Genomic DNA, 20,434 nt, shown 5'->3' on the forward strand with positions numbered 1-20,434 from the left:
GGCAGACATATAGACAAGATGAGTTGGGGCTTTTATCTGCTCTCTGTGAAAACAAGGAAATTAGTAGCATATACAATGGCCATGCTGAGTCTCCTTATGAGTGAAAAGTTGTTTGAGAATTGTCTTGACAGTTTGGAAAATTACGATCTGTGCAATCATGTGTATTTCACATTGAATGTGCTAATTATAACCATTTCTTATCTATTCACCAGATCAGATTTCCCAGCCACTGCCACCAGGGTCCCTGGAGTCTTGAGAAGACTTAATTGCCATCTCCCAGTGTCCTTGACTGAAGACCTGTTTAAAAGTGCTTTAGCAAATGCTTGAGCTGCAGGAGGAGTGCTGAGCTGTCCATTTTGCAGTGCTTAGAGGGTGAGGGCCCCTTCTGCTGCTGTCCTGTTACCCTGGGTTCACTGGTGGATGTGCAAGCTCGCTGTAGCCAGAAGCCTTCATTACATTATGGTCTTTATGTTTAGGAAAAGTGTTACTGAAAGCAGAAGATTGTGAGCTCCAGCTCCCCTAGAGCCTGGAAAGGAAGGGGGATTCAGAGTCACAGTCTCAGTAAATTGATGCTGGGGGTTAGGCCAAGCATATTTCCTGCATTATCTAATGTTCTCCTCTTGGTGACATGGCAGATGGCACTCCAGACCAACATGGGAGGAGGCAATAGGGATGGGACTACTGGGCATCCAAGTAGAAAAACATAGCATCGAATCCTTTCCTCCTCCACGTACTCTGTACTTTGCAGTAAATCCCAGGTACACGGAGGACTGACAGGTGAAAGGTAAGACTTCAAAACTTTTCAAAGAAAGTATGGAAGAGTATCTTTCTGACTTTCAGTTCAAGATGATTTCTTAAACACAAGAGAGAAAAAGCACTAACTGCAATAAGGAAAAATTAATAAACCGGAATACATTAAAATTAACTCTGTTCGTCAAAAGACACCAAAAGAACAGTGAAACGGCAGGCCATAAACCAGGAGAAAATATATGCAACATCTGTAGCTGGTAGATTAGTATCCAGAATATATAAAGAACTCCTGCCCACGCATTAGAAAAAAGGACAGCCCAGCAGAAAATGAGCAAAAGCGGCAAATAGGCATTTATCAGAAGAGGGAAGTAAAAAAATAACCCAGTAAAATACGGTTGTAGTAAAAATGCTAAGTTCTGGGCAAGACATGGACTTCAATGTTAATCCATTTCTGCTATTTCTGATGAATGTGTTTTTGATGCAGTACAACTTGATGTTTTCCACCACAACGTGACGGAAATGTGTGACCTAGCACTTTGACGTCACTTATATACATGAGAGCAGGGGTTTGCAAACTGAGGCCAGTGGACTTTGTTTTTGGTAAATAAAGTTTTATTGGAAGTCAGCCACACTTACTTGTTAATATATTGCTGATAGCTGCTCTTGTAACACACAACAGCAGAGCTGAGTAGTCGCAACAGAGACCTTAAGGCCCCAAAGCCTACAATATTTACTAGCTGATATTTTGCAGACAAAGTTTGCAACCCTGATCTAGAGACAGTTTTAAGGTATCGTTTTCTTTTTGCCTATAACTTTCTAGAACCCATACCATTTTAACAGACTTTATTTTTAGAACGGTTTTAAACTCATAGGGAAATTGAGAAGACAGTAGAGAATTCCCATAAACTCCCTCACCCAGTTTTCTCTGTCATTGACCTTAGCATGGTACCCTTGTTGCATACTGCTACATGATTAACTAAAGTCCATAGTTCATTCACGTTTTCTTAGCTTTTTATCTAATGTCTTCTGCTCCAAGATCCCACCCATTTACTTGACATATTTCCTTAGGCTTCTCTTGCCTGTGAGAGTTTCTCAAACTTTCCTTGTTTCTGATGACCCTGACAGTTCTGAGGAGTACTGTTCAGGTATTTTGTAGAATGTCTCTCTATGGAATTTATTTGATGTATTTCTCATGATTAGACTGGGGTTATGGGCTTTGGGGAGGAAGATCACTGAGGTAAAGTGCCATTTTTATCATTGTATGAAGGATATGTACTAACATGATTTATCACTGTTGCTACTGACCTTGGTCAGCCGGCTGAGGTAGTATGTGTCAGACTGTGACACTGTAAAGTGACTCTTTCCCCTATACTCCTTGGAGGAAATGAACACATTATGCACAGCCCAGCCCACACTTAGCAGGTAGGGATGTATGCTCTTCCTTGAGGCTGAAATATACATATATATCAGAATAGGTTTACTGCCCTAAAAATTCCCCGGGCTTCACCTATTCACCACCACTCTCCAAGCCCCTGGCAACCACCAATCTTTTTACTGTCTTCTAGAGACATTTTTGTGCATGTATACCAAGAGACAAAAACAAGAATGTTCACAGAAGCAAAGAGCTAGGAACAACCCAAATGTCCACTGACAAGGGGATAGATAAATAAAATGAGATTTTTTTCCAACAATGAACTCTTATATAGCTGGGAACCTGACTCAAGCCCCATTACATGCATGCAACAGTGATGAATCTGAGAAAAGTAATTCTTAGTGAAAAATCTAGTCCCATAGACCATAGAATATCATTTTTTTATGAAACTCAGATACAAGTAAAACTAAACAAAACGTAATAAAACCAGTTTTTAAAAGGCAAAGAAGGCCAGGCATGGTGACTCACACCTGTAATCTCAGCACTTTTGGAGGCCAAGGTGAGTAGATCGCTTGAACCCAGGAGTTCAAGACCAGCCTGGGCAACATGGTGAAACCCCATCTCTACAAAAAAATCAAAAATTAACTGGACACGTTGGTGTGTGGCTGTAGTCCCAGCTAATCCAGAGACTGAGGCAGGAGGATCGCCTGAGCCCAGGAGGTCAAGGTTGTGGTGGGCCATGATCTTGCCACTACACTCCAGCCTGAGTGACAGTGAGACCCTGTCTGAAAAAAACAGGCAAATATATAAAATTTAGGATAGTGATTAATTTGGGCAGAGGCAAGGGAATGGGACAGGGAAGACACGTATACATAGATGATTTACCCAGCTTGGCCTCCCAAAGTGCTTGGATTACAGGTGTGAATCACCATACCTGGCCTTCATTGCCTTTAAAAACTGCCTTTATTACATGTCGTTTAGTTTTACTTGTATTGGAGTTTCATAAACATAGAATCACTGTTGTTCTAGTTCTTGAAATTAGTTCCTGAGTATTTATGATATGATTTTAAACACATTCATTTGTAGGTATGCATATACATCCACATACATGGATATCTCTTGTATGTGTTAAATATATTAGGTATTTTTCATTGTGATAATGCCTAATTTATGGGATTTTTGCGAGAATTAAATGACATAATATAGGCAACAATTGACAACAATTGCATTTATGAGAATTATCATCTCCTAAGAAATCATGGTTGGTCTCCAGAGACAGAGATCCAATATTTTTTTTAAAGGAAGGAAATCACATTTGGCCACTTCAGCTCCATGTTTGGATCACCTCCTGAACTGTGAGTTAGACTCGAGACTGGGCATTTCTTGTAGTCACTACCAATGAGGCAGTATTTGAGTCTTCTTCATTAGTGTCTCAAATTCTACTGTTAGATTTATGAACTTGGGGAGCCAGAAGTGACTTTAGAGGTCATCCGCTATAATCTTGAAGAGGAGGAGCCCAGAGATGTTGAATGGTTTTCCTAAAACTACTCTATTCTACTCAGAGTTCTTCCAACCCTGAGTCCACAGCCATTTCCCGTTTTTAGTGTGACAGGCCCAATATTATAGATGTGGAAGAACTGAAATGAGGTGGACAGGAGTGAGAGGAGAAATAGAGGTTGGAAACACAGCCTTCTACAAGTTTAGGATTTCTGACATACTGGCCCACTCAGCAAGAGGTGGGTGACATCAGAAATGGGGAACTCAGGACCGGCACACAGCCTGTGACCTGTGTAGTACCAAGAAGTGGCCACACGATGTCACCAGAAGCCAGTATTTAGAAATTAGCAGGCCCTCCAGGCTTACTTGCCCAGCCTACACTCAGCCTTTTGGCTCCTGTCCAGCAGAAATGAAATTTTACTGAAATTCTGAGGTGCTTCCGAGCATGTGACTAACAAGAGAAGGAAAGTAATGATCAAGTTCTCAAAGTAGTTTCAGGCAACCTGCTCAGAGGACACTCACCGCAAAATTTTCCTTCCCAGAAATGAAGGAAGGCTACAGGACCTCTCTAGATCAAAGGGCTCCTTTCCAAAAGCGAATGAGGTACTTTGTAATATTTTTTTCTTCTTGTTAAGCCTTTGAAATCTGGTGTGCATTTTATGCTGACAACACACCTCAATGCAGACCAGCCACATCTCAAGTACTCCACAGCCCCAGGGAGTGAGAAGCCACCATCCTCGGGGGAGCAGACACAAAGTCACATCACATGGAGTCAGGTCTGAGAAGCAGTCTCCATATAGTACAAGGATATGAGGGTCCAGGAGTATCTATTCTGAGTGGAAGGATGATTTGTCAGGCAGCACTGACACAGCCTGGAGTCGCCCAAATTCTGTGCCACCTGCTAGATAATGCCTGAAATTCCACGATCTGCTTCTTTTAGGTCCCATATCCTTTAAACTCTAAATGGGACATACCCTTCTCTCTCTTTTTCACTCACGGGGTAGAGACCCAGATCTGAATTTATGGAAGGATGTGGGCTGTGAGGTCTGTCCTTCTTGGGAAAAGCTGTTTGACTCTCGGAGCCCTGGAGCTCTGATTCCTTCCACCACTCTGGACCCAGTTTAGCCTGCCCACACTGGGAGGGTGCCTCTCATCTACACAAGCTTGAGGGGTTTCTGCTGTACAGAAATTGGGATTGTCTCCACTTTGCCCCTGCAGGCTTAGGAAGGATTTCAGTTTGGTGATTTCTACAGGCCTTGGACCCATTTTACTCTATGGACTTCTGAGATAAACTCGGCCCCTTGTGCTATTGTGGGACCTGATGACATGCGAATATCTGGGGGAAATGATGAACATTTCAGCTCCCAGATCCCACACCTGTGCCAAAGAGCCTGCAGTGTGGAAGAGGCTGAATGTAGGGGGAGAGAGAGTTTGGCAGCCCATTGAGGGGGTAATTTTGGCAGCCCTTGGAGGGAGAGAAAGGCTCTCTACATCAGAATAGAAGCTTCTCTTCCTAAACATCCTGTGGAAGTAAGAGTGTGTTCTTAAGAAAACTAACCAAAATTATTACACAAATTCTTGGGTTCCCACAGTCCATGGCAAACACAGCAGCCAGTGTGAAACTACAGATATCTAATAAGGATTGGGAGTCATCTGAGTCCCCGATGTTGAAAATCGTCAAATAAAACGGATTTATTTGATGCAGTTCAGGGCTGCGCAGGGCAGCTTGAACCTGCCCATTCTCCCCATTAGAAGGCTCCTCTCAGATGAGCACAGTGGCTCACGCTTGTAATGCCAACACTTTGGGAGGCCGAGGTGGGCGGATCACCTGAGGTCAGGAGTTCAAGACCAGCCCAACCAACATGGTGAAACCCTGTCTCTACTAAAAATACAAAAATCAGCTGGGCATGTTGGTGCCTGCCTGTAATCCCAGCTACTCTGGAGGCAGAGGCAGGAGAATCGCTTGAACCCGGAAGGTGGAGGCAAGTTGCCGTGAGCTGGGATTGCACCACTGCACTCCAGCCTGGCTGACAGAGAGAGACTCCGTCTCAAAAAGAAGAAGAAGAAGAAGAGGAAGAAGAAGAAGAAGGCTCCTCTCATCCTGCTCCAGCCTCTCCTTGCTTCTCTGCCTGGTCCCTCTCCATGTCCCCAGCTGCACTCTCCTTCCCACCAACCAATGGGACCAAAATGTTTTTTTAAAAATTTTCAATTATTTATAAAATTCCTAGGAAAGGAAATGCTTTCTAGTGAAACACATCTTCATGAAAGCGAAAAGGCTGAGTCAGCAGCTGTTGCTAAAATCTTATCTTCACTATCAAGTGTGTCTCACTGGGTGGCTTATCCAATTTGGAAGCAAATCTTTCATGATGAAGCAAGAATCTTGGCTGGAGCTGACTAAAGCAACAACAACAGCAAAACAAACTTGTTAGAAAGTTACCAAAGTGATGTGTGCATATGAATTCCCCACTTTTTCCTAAAAGTTCTCAGACCTCAGCTCCTATTCATGTGTGTGGAGGGGACATGGTTGTTGACTGGCCCATTGTCCTGGATGTGTAACTGTATAATCTGGCATGGAAACTGCCCGCACACTGGCAAGGTTGCCTGTGAAATTGAGGAGGTTTCCGAGGGAAAAGAACCATATTTTTGAATTGCAGGATTTGCATGTAGATTTTCCTTTTTATCCAAAGAAGCAGCAGGCAGAGGACCAGGCAGAAAGGCCACTGACCCAGAAGCCAGTCCCTGCCTGCCACTGACTGACACTGTGAGCTTGCATATGCCACCTATCTCCCTGTGCTAGGACTTTCCCAACCAGAAAGCAGATGAGAGGCTGGGCACGGTGACAATCAGGCATCTCACTGTAAAGAAGAAAGGAAAAGCAAAGCCTATATTTGGACAGGAGAGAGTGAAATGGCAAACTCCAAAATTCCTTTCAACTGTGCCTGCCTATTTTGTATGTGTGTGTGTGGCGGGGAGGTGGGTGAATTGTCAGTGTCTGACCCTACAAACCTCTGATCAGAGTGCAACCATGAAGTCTCACGTGGCCTAAACCCAAAAACCCAACACTGCCACTGTTGATAGCATTCTTATTTGAGTGCCTTTTTAAAAAAGAATTACCTGGGAAACCACCTGTTTCTGTACAATATTAAAAATATTTTACTTTCAAAGTTAAGGTGTATTTGAGTTATTGTTGCCTAAGACAAACAAAACAAAGTATTTTGTTTTTAAAGTTTTTTTTTGTTTTTCTAAAGCTGTGCTCTTCTCAAATGAGGAGGGCTATGTCATCAAGTAGAAGGAAAAGCTGAACTTTGAACCAAATTGGGAAAGACAATAAAAGGTGGCTGAAGGAGCTCGAGTTTGTCATTATTCTCTAAGTCATTAAAACACAAAATTAGGACACGTTCAAGGATAAGGAGAGTCATTAAAATATCTAGGTGATTCTTTAAAACCCCTAAAAGACCCAGAGGTTTCTGGGGTGGAAATTCCCAAAAGCCTCAATCATGAGTCACTGCAATTTGTTGCCCTCAGAGCCTCCACTAGTTTTGGCAGAACTCAGGGCCCCAAATCTGGAGTCCAGCAACAGTAGGCAAACTTTTTATGGGGAGAGGATGGTGGGAAGGGATGGGTGGTGGGGAGAAATTGCCTTATAAGGAAACTCTTAAGTCCTGGGGAAGGCCTGGTTTTCACCAAACTGAAAAATTGTTAAGGGAAGATCCTTGAACCCCTTACTCCTCCCATCAAGAATTCAGAGAAAGAGGAGAGTGAGGGATATGTTATTCCCCAACACAGACTTGTACTATATCCCTCTGTTTAAATGTGAAGGGGTAACCCACTTAAGGGCAACATAGCAATTTCCTAGCCAAGCTACAGAGCATAGAAGACACTGAACTCACAGAGGCCAGACAATGAAGGTACACGGCTGAAGCCACTGGACACACCACAGAGCCTGCCAGAGCCTCTGAGGCAGCTGGACCCAATGTGAGGAGCAACCACACCCTGGAAGCCCCGGGGGCAGGGAGGCACAGACAAACCGGTCCAAGCCTTCTTCCAGAGCTTGACTGCCCGCTTTGCCATCAATCCTCTCCGCTCCCCCTCCAGCCTCTGGTGACAGGGAGCTTACTCTTTACAGTCTTTCTTCACTGCACTGAGGACGGATGCTCCAGATAGTTCACAGTCAGGGTGACAAAAGAGTCCCCAAGCCTCTTTTGGGTTCCCCAATCTAACACTGCCTCTCAATGGAGTGGGTAAGCAGTAGGGGAGAAGGGGCAGAAACCCTGGGTGGGTCACAGGCTCAGGGCCTAAACAAATCCTGAACTCAGTGGCACTGGGTCTTCAGTCCTTTGGCTGACCAGCAACGTGACAGTGACCTTCTGAGAGTGCAGATAATAATGGATTGGAAGTATCTCCACCCTGACCCCAGCCAAGTGTGCATAAGAAAGGGGTCTGGGATTCCACATGACAGATCAGAGCTGAACAACGTGAGAGTGGGATGGGCTTTGAAACCCTTGTCTTGGTCATGCAGCTAGGGCTAGGTAAACTTAACTGGAGGAGCTGCTACCACCTACCCAAATCTTTCTACTTAGCTATTTGCCACTTTCCCTCAGTGCTTTACACACATGATGTCATTTAATTCTCACCACCATCCTATGCTGCAGGTATTATGACTCCCACTTTATAGGTGAAGGGCTGCAGTAACTTGCTTAAGGACTTCCAGCCAGGATTAAACCTGCTCTGCCTGCTGGGTGATGGGGACACGACCCAGCTCCCACCTTCCACATGGCCAGGCATAGCCGGGGCTCAGCGGCACAACGGGCGGGTGTTTCCGGGCTCCTCCTAGACAGGCAGCTCATATGGACTCAGTGCTGGGCTGTCTTGGAATGTGCTTCCTGGGACATAATTACCACCATCAAGATTATTATTAGCATTAGGCATTTACATGACACTTAATATTTTCAAAGCATTGTACCACCATTTAATTAGTTTTTCCTTGCAACATTCCTGTCGAGTCCACACTTGATAGCTGGGCAGACTGAGGGGGGAAGAGATAAATGCTAAAGGTTGATGTGGAAGAGGGCATGGCAGCACAATCTCTTAGCTTCCATTCTTTCTGGTGACCCAGCTAATATTAATTATCTCCTCTACTCCTGCAAATCCTGCACCTCCAATTCCCAGTTCTCCACCATCAAGGTGACTGTGACTTCTAGGAGTTGAGGTGCAGGGATCTCTTCTTTGATGTATTTCGGCTCAAGATCCAAACACCTTCCTCCCCTGCAAAAAACAACAGCAGCAACAACAGCAACAAATATCATGTTCCAGTTCACACGTATTTAGAACAAAGGGCACCCTCAGTCTCTTTCCAAACTTTTCCATTAAAGCTACCTATAAAATCTCAGGACTGTAATTCCCAAACCTAAGGCATTTTCTGATAGGAAGGTTTTATCTAGCATTTGGCAAATCCTAATTGGGTCTGTTAAAATAAAGGAGTATCCCTTCAGAGTAGAGAAGGGAAACAAAATACAATAAAATGGAGGAGAGGGGCAGGTCAGCAGGCACTGCCCCTTGTTGGCAGCAGGGGCTGTGAAGGGGTGGTTTACTCCATATCCTGAGAGCCCTGGCAGAGCATGAGAAGCTGCCAGTCCTACCTAAGATGTTCTCGCTGCAAGGCCTAGTTATTCTGCTCTTTAGGTTAAAGGAGAAACCGCAGGGAAGAAGAAGGGGAGGGGATGCGAGGCAGCTAGGGTCCCAGAAAACTACGGGAGTAAGGAAAAGGAAGGAGACTGAAATCTCAGGTGCTTCGCTGCAGGACCCACCAGGCCGGGACGCCCCGCTTCTCTCTGCACACCAACACTCCCTTACAGCCAGTCTGGCACCTCCTCTCTCTCTTCCAGGGAATTCCCCTCACCGGGGTGCGCTGGACCAACGGAAACCCCTCCAGTGCAGCACCAGCTACAGGTTCGGGAATCAGAGGAGCTCCTGCCGCCCTGCAGGTGAACTGGGGTCAAGGTGGAACCATGGGACTGGGGACTGGTGGAACTATGCCTCCTGGCGATGCTGGCCCTCAGTCACCTCCGTCTCTCCAGCAGGCTTCCTGGCCTTTCCTCCCTACCCCATCCCCACCCTCTTCCCTGCGAGCCAGGGGCCCAATTCCAGGGCATAGGGCAGGGAACTCCATTCGAGGTGGTGACAGGAAGGCCAATAGGCTGCCGGAGTCCAACAGGCTGCCGGAGTCCGGGAGTGGAGCGACCGGGAGAGGTGATTGCCTCAGCGCGGTTAGAAAACGCTGGGTCATCCTGGTTTTGTCACCGGCCTCGACTGCTCCCGGATCACGCCACTTGCACCCTGACAGTTGAGGCGCGGCTCTGGTGAAGGCTGGGCCTTGCCCTCACGGTGGGACCCAAGCTGCCTCACCTCTCAGTCGGAGTCATTGCCTGATGACCAGAAGCAAGTCTGAAAAATTCTTGCCCTTGGTGGGTCACCCCCGCCGCCGCGGAGACCAGCCATAAGCTTAGAGGCCAGGGACCCTGAGATGTCCACCCCAGGAGCTCGGGGCTGGGGGACTACCTAGGCCAGCATTTCTGGCCCCCTACCCCTGCCTCCAGGGGCAGCCAACCACCATGCCGAAGTCGGATGCTCGGCCGCTTCCGGGGTCACTGAGCTTGGAAGCCAGAAGAAAGCAAGCCGACAACAATATCAACAAGGGGAGATGCGGCCTCCGGCGCGGCTCTCTGACCAGCTCCACTGGGTGATGCAAACGGAAGAGCCCTGTCGGGAGTGGCGGTCGGAGCCAGAGACCTCACCTAATGAGGCACTCGCTCTGTGCGGACCCTCGGAGAGGGCGCAGGCAGAGGATTCCCCTGATCCACCCCGGCGGGGAACGAGGCCCCACTGGACTGCCTGGGAGCGCTGAGACCTCGCGTGTGTTGCAGGGGAAAAGGCAGGGAAGGTTATAACTCCCGTCCCCACTTGGAGCCCGCAGGGCGACATGGGGTGTCCCCTGAGAGAACTGGTGGTCCCCATCTGGCTCCCTATGAGCTGGGGAAATATTCGGTGCTTCGTTTCGCGCTTGTTATGGGCATGCACTTGGGGCGGGTTAAGCCTCTCCGACCTCAGTTTCCTCCTTTGTAAAAGGGACAGCATGCTGGTTTATCCTTAACAGGCTTCCGGCATGCCCATTAGGAATACCTAAGCCAGCCCACCAGGTGAAGCCTTCAGAGCCAGGCAGCCCAGAGCTAGCACCTGATAGATCCTGAGCTGGCTACCATTGTTCCATCGTCTTTTGAAGGTGGAGACCCCTAAACAGAAATGCTTCCGCCCTCTCTTCCTCCTCCCCCGACCCCGCACTCTCTATCTCTCTCTCTGTATCTCTTTCATCTCTGTCTCTCATTCTATCCCCCTCGGCAAACCAGAAACATCTGCGTGAAGGGTGAAAACAACATTTAACATAAATCCGCCCGTTGTTCAATTGAGTCCAACCATGGAAGCCGGTCTGCGCCGCGCGAGTCGGAGCCAGCGTTCTGCGTCCCAGAAGCTTCCGGCGTCGCGGCCAGTTCTCTGCCGCGCACTCGCCTCTGGCGTCTTTATCTGGCTTGCTCAAATTTGGGTTCCGTGGCGGGTCTGGGAGAGTCGAATCCAGCGGCTGGATGGACGGAGAGTCTCGGCTGCCGCTCAGTCCTGCCGGGCATCTGTGACCACGCGGCCACCAGGCTCATCTCACAGCTCCCGCCCTGGGCTCTCCGCTGGCCCCGACACACCCGCAGTGCTAGAGCAAGGCCTGGAGCTCCGCCATCCTGGCTTAGTCAGATGGCAGCTGACCCCAGGACCAGGACCTCGGTGGCCCTCACAAAGTCCAGAATTCCACAGGGTGGGTCTGAGGAGTTGGGAGGTGTCGGTGTCACCAGTGGGGCGTAGACAACCGGTGCTACCAAACCCCAGCCGGCCGCAAGTGGGACCTCGCTGCCCTAGCGGGAGCGGGCGCAAACTCCCGACCACACGGAGGACCTGGGTGTCAGGGTGAGGCCCCAGCGGAACGCTCAGGTCTCGCTTGGCGTTCAGGAGGCAGATCATGCGACAATAACCGGACCTCTAGTCCCTCGATTTTCCCGTCTCTTAACAGGAACGACACCCCCGCCCAGAATTCAGTGTGTGCGCGGCTTCTCAAGACCCTGAAATTCACCTCCTCCAGGCAGCACGCGGCCCCAGAACGACTCCGGGACTCCAAGAAGGACAGAGCGGAAACTTCTCATCTATCCCGAAAGCAGAGGGTCTCCGGTTCGATGTGACAGGCCCGCTGCAGGCCCCAAGGGCAGTTTTGCTTCTCAGGGAATGCTATGTGAGACCTCCACCCAGGTGCCTAGGAGGTAGCCGCTCTGGCCTTGCGCCGCCAACCTGAAGCTGAGGACCAGGACAGTTGGCTATGTCTGGCGCGGACCGTTCCGGGGCTCCCCGAAGGGCGCGCCCAGCTTGCGTCCTGCCGCCCCACGCTTGGGGCCCAGACCTTGTTGGACTGTAGCCTCCCCTGAACCGCGCAAACTCGGAACTCCAAGCAGAGGTTATAAGCGATCTCCGGATCAAAATAGTGTCCCCTTTCACCGGCTCCCGAGTTTTATTCATTTCATGGAAAGGTCAAGGGTGGCTTGAGGTCTGAACCACCCTGCACTGGTCTCGATGCCTGCCGTCGATGCTTGTCGGACACTGCCTGGCGGGGAGATTTGGGTTAGGAGCCAAGTCCCCACTCCTACCCCAGGGCTCAGGTGCGTCGTTGGCCCAGTCTTCTCCCTCCCTCTAGCCTCGGCCCTTCTTATGGGTTCTCTCTCTAACACTGACCGCTGCCCGGGTCCTGTCTTCTCATCTAAGCCTCCCACATGCCTCTAAGCCTCCCCTTGTGTCCTCATTGGTCCCATGACATGGGTGCTCTCCAGCAGTGTCCACACTACAAAGTGAATGAAGTTTTGCTAGTTTGATTTTTTAAAAAGATTTAAGTTAATGGGCACTTATCAGGATAATTCGGACCATCCTAATCACATCCAAATGAAATCCTAGACAATTGAGAAAACAATAATTGCAGCAATTATACATTAAATACATATAAGAGATTAGGATATACACGGCACATAAAAGTCCAGGATTTATTCAAGGCTAGAAATAGAAGACAAGGCACAGGTGTCTTCAGACACCGCTCAGATTCAATGTCAGTTTCAAGGTCAGAGTTGGGAGAGGACCAATCTAATCCAACGCACTCAGTTTACGAATAAGAACACTGAGGCCCAGAAAGCAGCGGGGTTCCGCCCAAGGTCACACAACGCGGGGCAGGTAGAGGGAGTAGGAATGCAGCCCTGACTACTAACGCGGCGCCAGTCCCTGTGTGCTTCCGGTACTTTCTGCTTTCGGAATCGCAGGGCAAACCCGCACCCCCCGCCCCCGGGAGGGGATTTTCCTCCAGCTTTGGCTGTCTTGAGGTGAGGAGATCCTGAGAAGGATGCTTTTGTGGGAATTCCGTTGTCTCTCCCGCCTCAGGCGTCAATTGTCAGGAAAGAGACCGGACGTCCCCACCGCAAGCCCGGGGCTTTCAGACACAAATCTCCCCGCAGCCTCGTATACCCCGAGGGCGCCACACAGACGCAGTTCTCAATAGCGCCGACAGGTGGCGCGTTCCCCACGGGGAAGCCGGCCGCCAGCCGCCAGCGAGCTCAGATTCGGCTCCCTGCCCCACCACCAGCTTAGGGTCGCTCTACGGAAAGAAAGGGGACTGGAAGCGGTGTGGCGGGGGAGCTCGGGCTTGTTGCCGAATGGTCTAAAATAAAACCCAGGAAACCCGGATTACAGCCCTTCGGCTCAGAGCGGTTCCACGGTTCCACTGTTTAAGGGGCAGCTGCGTGCAGGGTGCAGAGGACAAGGCTCCGTCGGCTCCGCGGAGAGCACACAGGACCCACCGGGGTCACCCCTAGGGGGCGCGATGCAAACCCTCCCATGCACAGGCTCTTCCACGCGCGTCCCTACAGCCTCCTCGACTGCCAGCCCCAGCCCCCATCCTTCCGCCTACTTTTTCTTTTATAAATGGGGGTGGGGTGGAGAATAAGGGAAAAAGTGAGCTTTTTCAATTGCGGCGATAATTGTGCGCGGGATGGGTTTCTTAATCTGCTCATCCATTATTGACTGCTCCTCTAATATTTGGCTTTGCCGCTTTGATCGCCAGAAGATCACATACTTGACTCCTTTGCATAACAATTTTGGGGCGGGAGTCATTGGCGCGGGAGGGGAGGGACGTGCCTAGAATTACTTTGTGGCCGGTATTCCACCCCTACCCCATCCCTACCCCCAGCCCCCCGGCAGGAAGTGAGCCCAGCCTTCCCTTTACCGAGCCCCCGACCCCTAACTACCATTCACGCTTGGAAAGTTCTAGCCGGGGCGAAGAGGATGCTGCTAACTCCCTGGTGGGTGGAGGAGAGGTAGGAATCGTAGGAGCCCTAAGTGGGATCCGACAAGGAGAGGGATTGTACTTCCCTCTTGTCCCCACCCTCACTACATTCCCAGCCCCAAGAGATAACCTCCCCTCCTTCCTCCCACCTCCGACACCCACCGGGAAGGGGGTGAACCCTTCCTGGGGATGAATGGCGTGGAGTTGGAAGCCTGGGGTAGGAGACCATCATCCCCCGCGCTCTCATCTGGGACTTAGGCTGCAGAACAAAACTGGGACGCCCGCGGCTCCCGAGCCGGGTTTGGCGAGCTCTGAGGCCAGTGGCGGGCTCTGTGGGACCTCTACCTGGTCCCTTGCTCTCTTCGGGGTCTCAGTTGCCTCATTTGTGGAGCGGGCTTTAGGTCTCTGAGCTCCTTAAGGTCCCTTTGATCTTGACCTTGGCACGTGTGGCCCACCCTCCCCTCAATCAGGGCTTAGGGCTGCTGAGGTGGGTCTTGGTGGGAAACAAAAAAACAGTTGCTATTTTAATCCGGGTTTAAACAACTGTCTCCTCTTTCCTGGCATAGGTCAATGGCAGGGGTAGAGGGGGTGGTTTGGAGGGAGGGATAGGGTAAAAGGTGAGGTTTGGGGTCAGAGCCTAGGGTCGTTGCAACTTCACATATTTCACTTCCAAAACCTCGGTCACTCCCCAGCTCTCACACAAATTCACTCACGGACACGCACACATGGAGACTATGCACGTGGACACGCACACACACTTTCACACTGACACAGCACAACGCAACCACACGCGGATTAGAGAGACAAAACGCACACAATTCTTGGGTGCACACTCGGGCACACACTGGGACTCACACACGCACCCAACCAGAGCCTCTCAGAGTCACGAACAAACACGCACGCGCGGGGCTACACACTCGTCCCCCTCCCAGCTTTCTGCTGGAGCGGGGGACCAGGGAAGATGGCCCGAGAAGGCCTTGGCATTGCAGTGACCCCCTCCCGCCCCCCACATCCGATTCAATATGAGGAAGGAGGTGGGGCGGAGTGGGGTAGACAGACGGGTTCTGGCCCCTCTCCCCCAGTCCTAGGCTCATGAGACTTTCCGTTCCCTTGCCGTCCCACCTTCTGTACTAAACTTTTTCCTTCCACATCTTCCCGCCTGGGCCCTGCAGCGCCGACCTCTGCTGGAACCCAGAGCTTTTCTTGCACCTCCCCGGGAAGAGGGTCCCAAAGATGCACGCCCCAAGGGCAACACGGAGGCGCGGCCTGGATCAGGCTCTGGAGCCGGCAGAGGCAGAAAACCTAGGCGCCGAGAGCCGGGTGCGCCAACTTTTGTCTCCTTTTCCAGGGTCAGTGGGAAAAGAGCCCAGGGACAACCAACCCCTCCCCTACAGGAGTCAAAGGGAAGGGAAGGAAGACAGTTAATTCTGGGACAAGCAAAAAGAACTGTTTTGGAGTCACGGGAGCTTTCCTGCACAAAGGACTTGGATGTTGTGGGTTTTTTTCTTCTTTTCTGGTGTTTTTCGTTCCCAACTTTGAAGTCGGGTTCAGACCTCCTGGAGACCATGGACTGAGCGGAGGGGTGGGGGGCAGCAGAACCCGGAAGCCGCGCTGGCCCCTCCTCAATCGCTTTCACACTCTCACACGCCCAAGGCCAGTCGGTGTGGACCCCGAACCGCGCCAAGCCGGATCCAGGCGGGAGCGGCCACTCGGACAGGTGGGGATCAGGGGTGGGAGAGGGTACCCTAGGCCTGAGGACACCGACCTCGGGGAATCTTTTGGGGAGTGGGAGGGAGCCATACAGGGATAAAAGCAAAATAAAAAATAGAAGAAAATTCAGGCATAGACATTCAATTAACTCCGGATTTTTTCTTTCTTTCGGGGAAAGGGAAAGAGATTAAACCCGAACTCGGGTCTGGGTTCTGGGGTTTGGGTGGGATTCAGTGTAAGCATAAAAAGCGGGATGTCAGATTAAAGTGAAGAAAAATAAATAGGGAATTGTGTGTAGTCCTCTTGCTTCCCGGAGCAGCGAAGTCTAAAATTCTCAGCTCCAGAGGCCTGTCTGCCTGTGTGATAGAGTCCCAGCGAGGTTTGAAATTCCGGGGGGGCGGGGCAGTGAAGGCTACTCTTCCCGTAATCCGAGCCAAGGGGCCCTGCGTCCAGCTCCCGGATCATCCCCGCGCAGCCCGAACGCTGCCTGCAAACCCGCGAGCAACGACAGTTCGGGTGTTTGCACCCTGGCGCCCTCTGCGCTTGGCGCGGGCCTGTGGACAGCCCACGGGGCTCAGAGAGGAAACCAGGGCCCCAGGAGCGCTTTCTGATTCCTGGCCACCGGGTGCAATTTACAGAAATCATCATCGGTATCTTTCCACCGTTTCCCACGGGGAGTCAAGAGGAGAAAAGTCTCAGTTTGTCTGACTTGAGAGAGAGAGAGAGAGAGAGAGAGAAAGAGAGAGACTATTTATAGAACAAAACTGTACATGCTATGAACTGCCTCAGATAAGAAGGAGAAAACTCTGGAGGAAGACTGGATGGTGGGGACATAAATCCAAATACTGAAATCCACGAAGGTGACAACATCCAACAGTGGGCTTTTTCTCGGGCTTTCTAGATACCTAGATATTTTTGTCTTATTTCATATATACAGAGAAAAAGAAATCCTCCCTGTCCCTCACCCCCTTCATGAAATGCTCTGGGTGCTCTACAAACAAAGCTGCTGCCCCAATTTCAGGAGTCAACGGAGCATTTTATTTTGTCAGCGGAGCATTTTATATTCCATGGTTTACCTCCCACGCACCCCCCACCCACCGGCTTTTTTCCTTTGCTGCCTCCCCTAGTCCCACTCCACTTTGGACAGAATTGCTTAGGATCCCTAACCAATACCCAACGAATCCCCCAGCACCCACCCACCCCCACATTATTACGGGCTCCAAATGAAGACCAAGACCCCGAGTGCTAATTGAATTAGTCTATTGAAAAAGACTGTCAGGTACAATGACGTGACTCGAGGCCCCACATTTCCCAAGGTCTATAGGCTTTGGGGACCTGCGATGTATAGTCTGACCTTCTAGCTCATAATAACGCGGCACTTGTAGCAGAAATCTCCTCGCATTCACTCCCAACAAAACCGCTGGTCATCCAGTCCCCGTAGGAAGGCTGCACGCTATTGTGTTGCGACAACTCATTCATGTCCCGCACCACGAGGCCCCACTGCCATCTGATCTACACTCGAAATGCGATTACCACCCTGTGCATGCAACACGCTCCTACTCCCAGTCCATGGCGCACACCCCCTTGCCAGGCTGCAAGAATTTCTTTCATAATTCTCCTTCTGGTCCTCATCCTTGAAAGAGAGGTGGAAACATGCAGGACCCTGGTATTTGTCTCTGCCTACACAAAATCCAAAATTCTATGGACACACAGGCTGGTCCTCTTTTCCGAACAGCATACACCAAAACCCTCAGCAAATACATTTCTTCATGCCTGACTAGTGGAGCTAACTTGGGTGTACGCATTAACGTTCACATACACACAGGGGTCTCTCGCCACACACAACTATACACACACACACTACTTTTATAGACTAATTTTCTCTCTGGGTGGCTCTCACAGACCAAGCAAATAAACACACATATACACTCTTGTCCCCACAGCCACGGGCCACTCTTCAAGACCGCTGAGGGTTTTCCCCAAAATTAGAAAAGGGGAGAAAGAAAGGTAAAATTTCTCAGTCTTCACTCTAATAAACACATGCTAGTCTTCCGACTACATGATTCCCAAACCCCACTAGCTAGCAGCTCCCCAAACATGTATGCATCATTCTCCTCTGTTTGGCCAAGTGTCTTTGGCTCAGTGGGAGCCCCTGACTATCCTCAGAAAATGCAGGAAATCTAAGGAAGGGAGAAGGGAAGGACGGTTGGGGTCTCTCTCTGTCCTATTTACCCAACTCCCCATCACTGAAGGCCTCTTTGGGACCTCCTTCCTTCAAGTGAAAAAAAGTAGCACCCCTCCCCCAACTTTGGCATTTGAGACAAAACACTCTATATCTTCCTTGTCATTCTCCACTTTTATCTGGGCTATCCCCGAGGAAAGGGGACTTGGGGACAATCAACTTACTGCAGAGACACAGCCCAGTCTGTAGCCTTCTGCGGGCCTCTAGCCCAGGTGACTGCGTAGCTCAGAACTGCAAGGCCATAGAAAGGCGCACGGGGTGCCCCCACACTTTCATATCTTTGGCCCAAGAGCAGACGGCATTTGGAGAAAGGGGCTCCATTCCATTTGAGTAAGGCTTCCCCACCTGCTACCCACAGGCCCACCTCTCTGCCACCCCGGCCTGGGCATCAAGTTGAAAGTTATTCCTTAGCTCCCAAAGGCAGAAACGAGTGCCCCCAAAAGGACCGCCACAAAATATAACCACTCGTGCAGATACAATCCTTCACACACACCCTAACCCCTTTACCCACATACTTGTACACACAACTCACCCTGCCCGTAGTTCCTCACTCACACGCCCAGCCCCGGGCTCACTCAGAGTTCTGTGAACCCCTCACCCATCCGTCTCGGCCAACATTTGTTCACTCAGCCCTCACACACTTCACTTGCATGCTTGCCAAGACGCCAATGCGCTCACACAGAGTTCTCAATAGCATGTTCATTTGCAGGAGGGAGAGGAGGGCGTAGGGTCTGGGTGGAGGTCATGGAGCGCAGGGCGGCGCGGGGTACCGAGCGTCCGGGCCAGGCCGGGCCTGGGGGAGGTGGGGGGACGAGCCAGCGCGCAGAGTGCCGCCTAATCCAGCTCGAGCTCGTGGGCCGCGGGTGCATTTATCATCCCATTACTGTAACAAATCCGGGCTCCACTACATGAAAGGTAAAATGAATTACCGACGTTAAGCCGTCAATAAAGTCATTTCTGTAAATGGTGTCTCCAAAGGGCCGCCGCATTATTCAGCTGGCTTTATCAGCTGGCTGGAAATTACGTGGAGGAGCCGGGCCGCGCGGCGCGCGGGGCCGCTCACTTTGATTAAGCGTCTTGCCAGCGCGATGTGACAGAGCTTTTGACCAGGGTTTTATTCACAGGCCTGTGATGAACGCCAAGCTGATCAGGCGGAATGAAGAGTAATTAAAACCTATAAATTATCTTCCGCAGCCCTTCTCGAGGCGTCTCCTGCAGGCGAGATAAGGCGTCGAGACCCTATTTACCGCGCTGAAAGGGACCGCGGTGCACAAAAGCTACGCGGCTAAATAGGATATTGATAGTGTCCTAATTAGAATTTAATTAAGTACCCACGCTTGCTTTCGGGATAAAGATTTCAATTTTGCGAACTTAAATATAAATAAAATCCCACCCTCATTTCGGGGAGAAGGGGTGGGGGGGCCTGGAGATTTCGGGGAGCCCTTGGGTGTGCGACAGAAGAGGACTCGGGAGACTCCAAAGTGGGGTTGGAGGCGACTTGGGAAGGTTGAGAAGACTGTAGCGCAGCGTTAGGGAGAGAGGTTTTCTCCCCTAGGCTGCAGCGCAAGTCTAGCCGGGAACTCAGCCCCAGAAATCGGGGGACCCTCGCCTGCTCCCAAGATGCGGTGAGCAATACGAATTCCTGCTCTCCACCAGCCCTTTTGAGAAACTTCAGCTACTGCGGTGTTGGTTTGACTTATTGTGGGTTTAGTTGCATGTTCCTCCTAGCCTAACCCCCTGTGACTTTTCTGGAAAACTGGAGGTAGGGGGATTATTTCGCATGTCACAAATAGACAATATTTCCAAAGAGGTACTTTCTCTACTGTCCCAGTTGGGGAGGGAGTTCAGGGCGAGGAGGTCCGCTGGAGCTCTAAGATGACACCCCCGAAGGCCTCGTTTGCCTTTCTCGGCCACCGCAAGCTTCAGCAGAGTCGGACACTGGTCCTCCAAAACGACTCCAGAGACAAGTCCCGCAGGTGCCTAGAGCTTCAGTCCACAAGCCACTCCCGTCCCTCACATTCCCGGTTATGAGAAAACTTTGGGGGTGCCTCGACCAGGAAACAGCGAAAAAGAGCCCGGCAGACGGGAGAGTGATAGCAGCTAGAGGAACCGCATTCCCCTCAAACTAGGGAAGAACGCACAGGGCTGGAGCCGGAGGCACCCAGGGAGTTGGGAGCAATCCCAGGAAATTCAGTTACCCCGCAATTGAGGGAAACTCCTTGTTCACAACGTCAGCTGGCCAGGGCAAACACTTGGGGTGCAGCGCTTTTATTTATTTGATTTTGCTTTGCAGGGAAATCTAACATAGAGGTTACCCTGAACTCTAAAGCTAGGGCCTAGCGTGCATCCGCGTTCTGACTCGCCGGCCCGGGGGCCCTCCTGAGATTACTCTGCGTTGCCCGGACTCCTACTGCCAGGGAAGGTCCAGGCGGCTGGCGCTGGGGCTATTCCG

Source organism: Chlorocebus sabaeus, chromosome 10 (genome assembly GCF_047675955.1).
Source record: "Chlorocebus sabaeus isolate Y175 chromosome 10, mChlSab1.0.hap1, whole genome shotgun sequence".
Taxonomy (NCBI): domain Eukaryota; kingdom Metazoa; phylum Chordata; class Mammalia; order Primates; family Cercopithecidae; genus Chlorocebus; species Chlorocebus sabaeus.